The sequence below is a fragment of the Palaemon carinicauda genome, chromosome 7, assembly GCF_036898095.1.
Source record: "Palaemon carinicauda isolate YSFRI2023 chromosome 7, ASM3689809v2, whole genome shotgun sequence".
Classification (NCBI taxonomy): Eukaryota; Metazoa; Arthropoda; class Malacostraca; order Decapoda; family Palaemonidae; genus Palaemon; species Palaemon carinicauda.
This window is the reverse complement of record NC_090731.1, coordinates 140642427-140644926: the sequence shown is the minus strand read 5'-3', so window position 1 is coordinate 140644926 and position 2500 is coordinate 140642427.

Sequence of the window (2500 nt, the reverse complement as noted above, 5' to 3'; positions counted from 1 at the left end):
TGAAACGGACAAATGAACCCTTGCTCATTTCATGAAATGAACAGCCATGATGCACGAAAATATAACTATTTTCCTAGTCATGTGATTCTCTCTTTTATGTATTTCTTTAACGATGTAAACTGTTCATGGCCCACTGAACAAAAAGGACACCGGAACTCCATTTAGCACAATTATTGTTTCTTACCCAAGCTATGAGCTTGAATTTCATATCCCAATTACCTCTTTCATTTGCAAGTAAAAATATCCAAGAAATAATGACCCACGTGATTGGCGTGCGCAGCTTACCCCTGTACAGCTTACCATAACAGAGGAGCAGCGAGATTATGTTTATTTGTGAGCGAAGTAAGCCACGACGGAGCAAAAATCATTGAGGAATATAATATGAATTATAGTTAATTATGATACTCTTATAGTGACCCACAGGGATGGCGTAGGCTGTACATCCCTGTACCCCTTGCCAGAACAGAGGAGCAGTGAAATTATGTTTATTTGCGAGCGAAGTAAACTGCGTCGTAACAAAAACCATTTGAGGGATGTGATATAAATTATAGGTAATTATGATACTTTAATTTCTGGCTTAACAACTAGTTATCAGCAAATATAAAGATTTGTGCATGATATTGCAGATTTCAAAATTGCTATTTCTGGTTTGATAACTGCATATAAACAAATTTCAAGATTTGAACATGAAATTGCCAATTTCATGAAATGGGCAATTTCCCATATGGTGCGTAATATATATATATATATATATATATATATATATATATATATATATATATATATATATATATATATATATATATGTGTGTGTGTGTGTGTGTGTGTGTGTGTGAGTATATATGTATATATATGTATATACAGTATATATATTTATATATATATATATATATATATATATATATATATATATATATATATATATATATATATATAAGTCTGTGTGTGTTTGTGGGTGGATGGGTGCTTCCGTATGTGTGTGTGTTAGAGATTTTGTGCGCATGCTACGGAAATAGTTCGTTTGTTCCGAGTTACATTAAATTACATAACCCGTCAGCATTCGCATTCCACCTAAATGTTTAAGGTGAAAGACATCCGCTCCCTCTAAAGGGGATGTGTTATCTTCACATTCCTCAGTGATGCTGCCGGGACTCGCCAGTAATTTTCACGTTCACCTAAAACGTTTAGAGAGGAATATACAAGAAAAGAGGCTCAGTTATTCTATGATATTTTCAATCCTGTGAACATGGTTTGATAATGCATTACATATCTTAAGGCAGATTGATATGCTATTTTTCCAAAAGCCGAGAAGGGAATGTACATCCACACAAAATCAAGAGAAGTTTCTCGTTTACCTAAATATTATTATTATTATTATTATTATTATTATTATTATTATTATTATTATTATTATTATTATTATTATTATTATTATTATTATTATTATTATTATTGAACAATCATAAGGACCTTATGTTGGTAAGTCTCTGAACGCATACACTAGCTGGAATTAGTGCATGGTGCATTTATGGCGAATGAAGTTAAACAATAACAAAATTCAAAGTATAATTGTTATTATGTCTAGAACATTCATTATATCCTCTCGACCTAGATACTGTATTTTCATCGGCAATTTTTCTTTTACAACATAAAACTCTTTTAAATTTCTAAATGTCAGTCTTGATTGCAAATTCCATTTTGAGAAGTATTTCTGGCCTTACTCTTCCTCAATTTTGAAAGAAAATTGGTGTATTGAAGTATATAATTCAGGATTTGCGGGTACTTGTTTACTTGAGAAAAACATTCAATTATTTTGTTCTGCTATAATTCTAACGATGTTCTCCACCTTGTGTTCTGCAGCTGACTGTTATCTTAAATATTGGGCTAAAATTTGATGACTATTAGATTCCTTATCACTAATAGGAATAATAATCTCTCACCGTTATTCAATCCGCTCATTGAGCATGCTGTATATTTTCCATGATACTAACTATTCTTTTTATTCAGATTTTCCCAGACTATGCCATTCAACAAGCTGTATTAAATATGCAGTTAATTCTAATATTCTTTCTCAATTGTTTAGTATAGCATAATACCCGACAGCATTTCTATAGTTTTATTCCGACTATGGTAAACTATGGAATGACCTTCCTAATTTGATACTGTTGTTGAATCCTTGGAACTTCTGAAACCCTAACTTAGTGCAAACATATTTTTGTAAACAGGTTGACATAATTTTTCGGTGCATAATTTACTTGCCATTCATTTATCTAAAGTGGCTATTCATCGTATCTTTTCCATTTTTCTGTTACAGGTGGTTCTTCTTTCGAGCTTATAAATCCCGCTGGATTGCAGGATCAACCTTTTCCATCCTCTTCTATTCTCTGCATGTTCTTCCCCCAGTCCCACCTCTACTTATACAATTTTCTTCTGCACTTACTTGATTTCCCCATTGAAGTCCATTCTGCTTCTGTAGCTAGGGTTGCAGCTCAGCTTGTGA